The sequence below is a fragment of the Mus pahari genome, chromosome 12 (genome assembly GCF_900095145.1).
Source record: "Mus pahari chromosome 12, PAHARI_EIJ_v1.1, whole genome shotgun sequence".
In the NCBI taxonomy this organism is placed as follows: domain Eukaryota; kingdom Metazoa; phylum Chordata; class Mammalia; order Rodentia; family Muridae; genus Mus; species Mus pahari.
Genome location: NC_034601.1, coordinates 37,943,471 through 37,953,387, shown reverse-complemented (window position 1 = coordinate 37,953,387; position 9,917 = coordinate 37,943,471). Strand labels below are relative to the sequence as shown.

At 31.6% G+C, this 9,917-nt stretch overlaps 1 protein-coding gene and 1 pseudogene across 19 annotated transcripts in view; both read right to left on the bottom strand.

The window, feature by feature from the left end:
- Nucleotides 1-5,327, bottom strand: part of LOC110329416 — a 14,263-nt pseudogene extending 8,936 nt beyond the window's left edge.
- Zbtb20 (zinc finger and BTB domain containing 20) overlaps nt 1-9,917 on the bottom strand; it is a 726,359-nt gene that overhangs the window by 443,415 nt on the left and 273,027 nt on the right. The window contains exon 1 of one of the 19 annotated variants that reach the window (XM_029544675.1): nt 5,029-5,161. The exons of the other annotated variants lie outside the window; for them this stretch is intronic. The gene's annotated coding sequence lies outside the window, so the exon portion shown is untranslated. Of the gene's footprint in view, nt 1-5,028; nt 5,162-9,917 lie in introns of those variants that run through there. 19 annotated transcript variants of the gene reach the window in all.

Sequence of the window (9,917 nt, the reverse complement as noted above, 5' to 3'; positions counted from 1 at the left end):
AGAGAGAGAGAGAGAGAGAGAGAGAGAGAGAGAGAGAGAGAGAGAGAGAGAGAAAGAGAAAAGCATTACACAGATTTAAATTTTCTCCAAAATTATGGAGGTTAGCAATTGCTTCTCAAGAGAAACAAAATGGCATATTTGAAACTAAAACATTAGAGAAAAAAGTGCATTAGAGTAAAGACAAATTGTTTTAGGAAGCATCCTTACTTTTGTATTTTCATTCCTGCTATATTTATTATAGTACTACAATAGTAATATGCAAAATTAAATGTGAGATATGCTTATAAAGTTAAAGTGCTATAAAAGCCCCAACACATATTTCTCAGGAGCCTAATCCAATTCTGTTTGAGGACTTATCTTCTTTCTATGAACTCTGTTATGCAGAATTATATCATATCCCATGGCTCAGATTATCTACAATTCATAAAATACTTTTAAAACCTGTAATGAAGTAGGTTCTGTTAAATATTCATATAACGCCTTCTTCACTTGGTTCAGTACAGAAACACACTACATATCAATCTGTGCTCCATCAAGACAGTTGTTTCAATATAGTAAGTTGGGTAAATAGTGGAAGTGTGCTGTTCATAATTTATTTACATTTTAACAAGACCTCAAACAAATGATACCACAAAGGAGGCTCACAGTAAGGCCAAGAAAGGCCTTCAGATCTGGAAACTATATTGTTTTTAATCAATAGATTTATTTATTCATTAACATAGAATAACATTTCCATAAGGCCAACTATCATGGTTGGTGACATATACCATTTTATGACAGTGTATAAAGTTGAGAAGGGATAAAATATTACAAAATATTATAGCATTTTAAGAACATGAAACTGGTGCTACAGTTTAAAATGGTAAGCTATAAAGAATAAAATCAAAACCAAAAACAAAACAAACAACAAAAAAAGATAATTTAAGTCCAAAGGATGAAAACATTGACATTAATACACCAGCATTTCCTGCTAGCATCACTTTTAGTAGATGTGCTAAAACTTTGTATCAGCACACAGATTCCTCCTACTTTGCAAGTCAGTTCTTTGGCGAATGGTCCTACAGTACTGGACAAGCTCTTTAATGAAAGAAAAGGTTTACAGTGTGAGGTTTTTGGCATATATTAATCTTATCCCTATGTAGCATCAACTTTTATTCTGAAAACAACTTCATATAGTTAAATTGGATCCTTATAAAAGATTTTAAACAAAAATAAGAATATAGGGTAATAAAAAATAAGAGACATTATATAAATTAGAAATACACATTCTGTTGAAATCAGGTATTATAATTTTGAGAGGAATTATCTCCAATAATACTATGTGGATTCATGTATATGTATATGTCTAGACAGTGTAGTTCCAAAGGAGGGAAAATATCATAAACACAATGTAAAAGTATCAGCAACAAATGATTACATAATTATAAAAGATAATGATTATATGGAAAAAAGCTTATTTCAGAGGAAGGTAAATATTCAACAGGTAAATTGCATGTTTAATACTTTTTTTAAATAATTAAAAAGATTAGATATATTAGTTCACACAAAGAATACATATTTCACTGCAATCTGTTTTATATTTTTCTTTATTAATATCTACCAAGCAGAAAGCAAATTCTTTGAAAGTATGTGTCTTATGTTTTTCTTTATTATAATTCATAATAACTAGAATAATGTATAAAATTAGTAGTAAATATTTGTAAGTTTATGTATTTAAATGAGAAAGGATCTAGTTAAAAGAGCATATCTTAAAATATAAAATATTTATATACACTGTCTAAAAGAGCAATATCAAAAAGAATTTTTAAACTATGATGAACTGTATCACAAGATAGTAAAATCACGATACATTTTATTAAGTGATTAAAGGCAATAAAATTAGTACCAAAACCACAATTGTGTGAATATTTACTGAAATCTCACTTGGTGATTCAAAGAAACTCTTGAGATCAACAATATTCCAATCACAGTATCACACATGTATCATCTCATTCAATTTACCAGAGACAATGGTTAACTATGTTAACTATGGTGACACATCCAGTTTCCCAATTTGATAGAATCTATATAGTCTATGCTATTGAACCTTGAAATTTAGTGGGGTATTACCAAATTTTATGAATGTTTTTAGTTAGAATTCAATCACTATTCTTCTTGATGTAAAAATCCAAAAGTTTGACTGTAGTCATTTTATATTTGAACAATTTTTAAAATTCATAGTTATATGAAATATTAAATATAAAAATCCTTTGTTATTTTCTTAATAAATTTTAAATTTAAATTGTTACTAATAATGTAAACATTATTTAGCAATGAGAAATCAATGACTTTAAGTTATTTCTTAACTGTCATTTTCCAAATTACTATATAGCCTTTTAAAGGGAAAGGCCAATGTAATTGAATTCCAATGTGTAATGAAATTTTTTTCTGATCGAATGTAAAGATTGAACAAATGTGTAATAAATTAATTTGAATTAAAAATACATTACATGAAAATTCAGTTGTTCAAATTAGAGTTTCATAATGTTTCTCAATATCTCACATTTAACTGGAAAACAATTCTAATATTAATAGAAAATAAAATTCTAATTTACTTTACCAATATCAAGTATACTTATCCGAACATTAAATATGAAAAAATGATAGTCGTATTTCCATACATATAATCAAAAAGTATGCTTCATATCACAATGATCACTTAAATGATTTAGAAATTTTAATTAATAAAATGAAACATTAAACAATTAAAAGAGAAAAGACTAAACCATTATTGTTGGCTGATAATGTAATTGCCTTGAAAATTCAAAATAACTTCAAAGAAACTATTAACAGCTAAGAAAACAGAACTAATTGCAAACATTAAATAGAAGAGACATAGATTTTCTACTAAAATTTTGGAAAATAGAATTGAAACAATCCAAAATCCAAACAAGACCAAGACCCATTTGTCCCTAGGAACTCTGGGATGCAGACAGATACGATGTTAAGATTGACTTGTGACTATAACAATTCATAGTGGAAAATATTATATAGTTCTGAATATGAATGTTAAATATTACAAAGACACTAATACTAATTTATAGTTTTAATAAAATTTTATTGGACCATTTTATGAAGTCAGTAAAGGGAAGGTATTGTGAATAATTTGTAGGTGACAATACAAAAAACACCTCTGAATGAAGAAGAGCTGTTTGTGGAGTGCGTGCCTGCAGTGCTAGCACTTGGCAGACAGTGGGATCAGGGTAGGAAGGCCATCATCCTTAATGACATGGCAAAGTCAATTACAGCCTAAATTATATGAGACCCTGTCACAAAAAAGTAAAGTAAAATAAAATAAAATAAAATAAAATAAAAAGAGGGATGAAGGGATATGAGAGGAAAGGAAAGACGAAAATAAGAGATTAAAATGGAGGCTTCAATCTAAAAATTGTATAAACTGTGAAAGTGTGAGAGACACAACATGCAAATACTGTAGGAACCAAACAAGGACTGACAAGGAAAATCTTCCAATGCCCCTAACATTTATATGCAATGATGCTATGGTATGAGTGTGAGTCAATGAGGACAAAGATTAACCACTCAGGCACAATTAAATAAGATACTGATTTCACACTTTAGGCTAAACTAGACTATTGAAATACTAGAAAACAATGTTGACTAGTTATGCAATATCAAGCTATTGGGCAATATAACAGCAAAAGAGAATATAACAGGATTACTCATACAAGTATTTAAGTTTTTATCACATCAACAACAGCAAAGACAATAATGTGACATTTGAAAACTAGGACAAACATTTTTGTACAATGTTTGACAAAATTAATGACTTAACATTTAAAGACAATCTGACAAATCAGCATGATGACAGGAGTAAAGGACACAAGCAAACAGTTTATTAAAAGGAGGAAACAATGTCACATCGATATATGTGAGGCACACTAGTTCCATGTTAATGCAATCGATTGAATCAAAACAAAAGAATGATCCAAAACTCTTTTAAACCATACAAACACATATATTTTAGAGTTACGCATAGAGTTAGAAGGAGGTAGGGGAAATATTAGAAACATCCCTAATTGATGGTGACCATGGGTTTAAAATTTAGCTGCATAATTTGTCTGTTTGCAAATTCTCTTTGATATATTTTACCTTTATAACTGATAAAAACAGCTTAATTAAAAATTGACTTTTATGGTTTCAGAATCCACTCAAGACACAATAGCAAATATTTTTAGAAATTTTCTGTCCTGTATGTCTATAATTTATTGTTAGGCTCTTTCATCTATAAATTTATTTCCATAGTGTATTTGTATAAGATGTTTCTGTTGACTATATGTTCTTAATTTTTCTTTTTCTAAAGAACAGAATATTCTGACCCAACTGAAAGCCAAAGAATATAAAATCACTCTTTAGTGTCACATATTATAATATAATATGTAGACTTTGTAGTACTGTGATGTCTCTTCCTTTGTCTACTTATGGGATTCATTGGCATCGGTAACAATTATATTGGTACCATGTTTCAGTATATACAATCCAAAATTACTCACTTGGCTGATTTAGCCAATGCCAAGAGCTCTCTCCACCCAACATGACTAACACAGAGAATAGTATACTTGCTTTGTATACTTCTGTTGCCTAGAACACCAATGTGTTTAGTTTTTCTCAAAGTAAAAATAGGTAATACGGGAAATTTTTGCCATTGTTTAGCAATAGCTGCCAAAGTCAAGACATGCACTAACCTGCTAAGTTTGTTGGCTCCATATTGTGTTTGAAGTCACACCCCTCCAAATGTCTGAGCTCACCATCTGCTACAGATCCACAGAATAATGCACTCAAGTCTGGTGTTGCTTGGCATAGGCAAAGACAGTCAATGTCCAATCTCATCTAGACATGTGCACCATATCAGGAAACTTATGACACAATCCTTAACATCAAAACAGCACTTTCAGACCCCACTGCACATCAATCAAATAGGAATGGCAGTCAAGCTGATAGACAGAATCTAAGCCAATCCTAGATACCTACTGTGTCTAGATCTCTCCAGTGTGCCTGCAGCTCACCTTCCATTAAGATGATAGCTTTGGCTTAGGCTTTCATGCCAAAAGAAGTCCATGGAGTCACTCTGGCAAGAAGAAGGGTCTACATCAATGTCAACAACAACTTTCTTGCTGTCGACCCTACCATCTGTCCTCCTGCTCCCCACCTACTTTACTTTATGTGGACCTTGATGAATGGGATTTACTTAGTCCAAGATTCTAGTTTAGCCAACCTTTGCAGATGGGGTCAACATGACTGCCCTCTGGGCCAAACTCCCCAAATGACATAACGGATGGCTTTCCTGCAGAACGTCTTTTTGAAAATTTGACATCATGAAAAAATTCATCCCAACCAAGTTTTCAAATTTTGAGTATGACAAATGCGGTCTGTTCAATTCCTATTAAAGATGATTTTTTAATTCTGAGAAAATTTGAATGATAATGATAAATTTTACTTCTACAATATGTGTAAGTGAAATATTACTGATGGATGAAATATAACTGATGGATGAAAGTAAAATGGGTATTTTTTCAATTATTTCAATGTAGACTTAAGAAAAAGATGATAAAAATTATCAAAACCATAATAGCAACACAGAAGTGAAAAAATAGCATTTTGAATTAGATGCAAAAATTATAGAAAATATTGTATATGTTAAGTGGAATGTAACCATTTACATATCCGTTATCCAGAAATTATATAACATTAACATTATTCTCATAGAGGAGTAATATTTAATATATGGTAAGCAAGAAGAATAGGTTCTGATAAATCACACTTTTATATTAGAAAAATATATGAAATGGAAAAAACAATATTTGCTTAAATGTAGTAAATAAAAATTATATTTAGGCTAAGTATAGAACAGTTTCAATTAGGTAATTAAAAATAAACTCACCATGGTCAATTTAATAGGTCAAAATTATACATTTTTTTTTCTTGCAAGGAAAACTAAATGCCTTTCTACAATGGTCTTCAGGCTTACCCAAAACAAACACAGAACAAATAACTATAACATCTGAAATTTTACACAATTTATGTAAGAAATAATTAAAAGGTAAAAACTTACCATAAACAAGAAAATAAATATGAAAATATATTCAATACTATAAGGCAATATACAGAACTACCGAAAGTATCTCCTATAGTACTTTACAAATACTATACATTTACTTAATGTCCGTGGAACTGAACAAAATCTAAATGAAAAGATTGCTATCATGAGAGTTCACTAGATGTAAATCGGATCCTTTCAAAATTATGGGAGAATGGTTCCATTAGATTAATTTAACAGGTTTATATCAGTTGTCTTTGAGTTTACAAATCAATATGAGTTCTGACTGTATCAAAGAAAATGCTGCGGAAATATCTTTTGAGAAATCACAGGGTAATAAAGAAATATTTTTAATTTGGAGTATCTCTAAATTTTCTAGCATTCTTCAATCAACTAAAACAACGCCATAGAAATTCTACATAAAATCTGAACTTACAATGTCCTGGCCTAATCATCTGCCTGATCTCTTGGAGTTCCCTGAAATATGCTTCTATCCCTTTTTCTAAGGGAATTCTCCCACTGATTAACACAGAGAATGAGAATTTGGCCTGTGCTCTATAGGCACCATTGAAATGTGGCCACCTGAGGCATGTAGGGAGGGCATCCAGCTGGCACACCACATGTTGCCCTGGAGTAGTGTACAATGAGGGAGAGATTTTGGCTAAGAATACCTGGGCAATCTCTACAAAGGTCCTGATTATGAAAAGGACTTCGGCATCATCATTGTCTCATGAGTGTAATATGAGCCAAAGAAACTTCTCTTTCTATGTTTATATATTACCAAGAAAAAAAATTCTTATAGGAACAATCAAAGAACTCCACAAAAGAGAAAAATCTGGCTGACTGATACTAGAGCTTGAATATTAACCATGTCAGTGGAAAAATTTTTCTAAGACCTCTGCATAATTTAAAAGTTTTAATATGAATGGAAGGTACAAATCCTCTTAAATAAAGGCTGTGAACACATATAACAAAACTTTATGTCACCTATATAGCTGTTGTACTTTATATTATAGAATAATTATATAATTCATTATTTATATACTACTCATTTAAGAAGTCTGTTGCTTTTATTTTATTTTACACAATTTATGAGAAAGAAAATCCATGCATTTGAACTGTAATTACAATGAAATAATTTTGTCAATTTTGAGTCATTTTCAAAACACCATACGTGATTAAAACACATAATGCACCAGTATTTTTGCCAATTTTTGTTTTTAAACTAAAGCTGTTTTTGAATTACACAAGCAAAGCACAAAATCAGAATTTCAAAACTAGCAAACATATTTAAGGGTAAATTTTCAAATAAGCACACTTGATTCTCTGTTGGGTTAACTTGGAGAGCCTGGAGCCTTCTGTGAGATTCCACTGGAGCATGGAGGGTAGCTAGGAAACGACCCTCTGTCTGAGGAGGAGCCACAGTCACTGTCTTCAGTAAGTGGTGTTTAGAGGGTCACACTCCTCCAGAGTGCCTCTGGTGATATTTACAATACAAGTTTACTTCTGAAGGAACTTATGATGGCCCCAACTGCTATCAACAATTACAGCTGGGTTTTACATTTGTGTTAATATGATATTTTGCATATAGACTCCAAAAACCAATGAAGAGAACATTTGATAGAAAACACATCCTGGAATTGAAGGACAGATTCCATCTATCGATATAACTAGTTGATAGCATTTTGAATAGGGTTTGACAGTAAGGTAAACAAATGTAACGGCTTAAATATGCTGTCTCGGCCACTCAAGCTATCTGCCATTCAAAAGTTTTTTTTCTTTGTATTACTAATTCAATGTCATATGAACACGGATGCTGACTTTTCAATGAATTTTGATGATAACTTACATAAAGGAAAATACTTAATACTTTTAATTTGTTATCATGTAGGTCTTTTTGAACTTTCTTAAAACATTTTAATTGTATGCTGAATTTACATTTTTCCCTGAAAGCTTAATCAAATTACAAAGATCACAGTGTCCCTCGGACTAATGAGTCCCAATTTATATTAGAGAAAACAGACACTCCAAGAGTTAAAGGTATTGGCAGAAGATCATACTGCAAGGCCAGCACTGCATTCAGTGTAGTTACTTGAATCCTAATAAAACCACTAAAAATTTACCACTTTGTTTTTTATTAAATTATCATTTTACTTCATTCAAATTTTTGGCAGGATAGATTTGAAGTGTAAATAGCAAAATAATTTTTCATTAGTTGAATTAGACTTTGTAATTTATAACCAATAAGATTTGGCTTACATCATGTCTTTTTCTTAGGTATTTTAGGATCTTTATTCCCTGATGGCAATGGAAGTTCTAGGAGGCTGGGCTATACTAATATTCAATTTATTACTTCTCTATCTTGCAATAGTCCAGGATGCCAAAAGCTAGCCTGTTGGTTGCTGATCATGCCACCTAAACACTGATGTTTCTAAAACGTGTCCTTTGAGATTTTCTTCATTTTAGAATTACAGGTGGAAAGTCACTTCTCTTTGATATACACTGTATGCAATGAGGAAGGAGGCAGCCCTACAAAATGCATATATAGGCAATGGTTTTTCACCTCTGCATGCTGCAGAAAATCCCACTGAGTTAAGTAGGGTTCTACCAAGGCCACTTAAACATATTAGCCTATTATGCTCCACATTTCTTTATTGTTCTCGAAAAGCTAATGAAATGTTCCACTGCAGTGTTTATGCTGGAGTACTTTTAAAGGCATTTTCGAAGTGATGTTTCTCTCAGAACTCCAGAAGGGGTTTCCACTTCCTAAAAATATTTAGTAGACCATGCAGAGTCCATGCCGCCTCATTACTGTGACTGTTTAGAGTCGCAGCTAATGATGAAATAGACTTCACAGTAGTCACTTATGGTTTCAATGTGGTTTTTAACATCACTGCAAACTGACAAGAATTAGAAAGCTGGCCAGGCAGACATGCTGCACTGTGCTAGTATGTGCCCAGGTTTAATAGAGTGTGTATAGTCTAGACACAGACAACACAGTGTTCGTTAAGTTTGGGTCAGGATTCCTGTAAAACTGAATAGTTGTTTCTCCAGAGTCAACTCTATTTAGGAAAATAAGAAAATACCTATTCCTGAAAGTCAAGTTATACAATCACACATTTCCAATATCTTTTTCTTATATAGTGTCAGTTTGTTCATCTAAAAGTCAGAGGGTGGCCTCTTTGAGAGCCATTATCACTTCTAGCACTAGAATATGCTCGTTTTGTATTCTTAAACAAACAAAATCCCACTGCATTGGAGGGATTGTGTAGCAGGCAAAGAAATGAAAATGAAGTTCACTAAATAAGCTATATTTTATTACAATTGAAATTAAGATATTGTGCCTTGATTTACATAGCTATCTCATCTCCTGAACATTAGCAATAGTGAAAGGCATAGGTATTAAGACTATTAAAACTAAGAGTCTTAATTATTAAAGCCAAGATATAAAATGTGGCAATGCACTGAGAATTGACTGGATCACAGACTCCTGCTGAACTACTATGGAATATGTTTTGCCAAAATGTCAACTCTTGTACAGTAATTCTAAAGCACAAATACACAAAGAGTATGGTTATTTCCTAAAACTAAAGTAAAATAAGTATGCTAAGTAGTTTGGTTATTTTAAAGAAATCAGATCATATACCTAAAAGTCTTTTTAAAAGAGTTATTGATCTGATTTCTGCTGGATAATTCCAAGAATAGCTTGTTTTCTTCCCAAATTAGATAAGGACATTCAACACAGACACTGAATTTAATGAATGTCAACAGCTTTCCCCATTATTTTTTATAATTTGATTATATAATACCTCTGCGAACACTA